The sequence below is a fragment of the Priapulus caudatus genome, unplaced genomic scaffold (assembly GCF_000485595.1).
Source record: "Priapulus caudatus unplaced genomic scaffold, Priapulus_caudatus-5.0.1 Scaffold96, whole genome shotgun sequence".
Classification (NCBI taxonomy): domain Eukaryota; kingdom Metazoa; phylum Priapulida; class Priapulimorpha; order Priapulimorphida; family Priapulidae; genus Priapulus; species Priapulus caudatus.
In genome coordinates this window covers 601611-601947 of record NW_014577157.1, presented here as the reverse complement: position 1 = coordinate 601947, position 337 = coordinate 601611, and positions in this window count along the sequence as shown.

Genomic DNA, 337 nt, shown 5'->3' with positions numbered 1-337 from the left:
GTGAAGCTACACGGCCAGCACACTTTAGCAACGCTTACCGGGCATGAATTTCTAATAGTTCGGTACTCACAGCCAATTGCCGCGCTAACGCCATAAAATAATTATAATAACAGCTAACAGCTTTGGCTCACCGTGTCCTGTAGCCTGCGCTACATAACCCTAAGTTGCCTAAACGTATTCTGTCTAACCCAATCAGCCTAAACCTAAACCTAACCTAAATTAAGGTTAACCTAACCTAACCTAACTTAACCTAATTTAACACACACACGCGCGCACACACCAACGCACGAGCACGCATACACATACACACACACGCACACACACATACACACACACG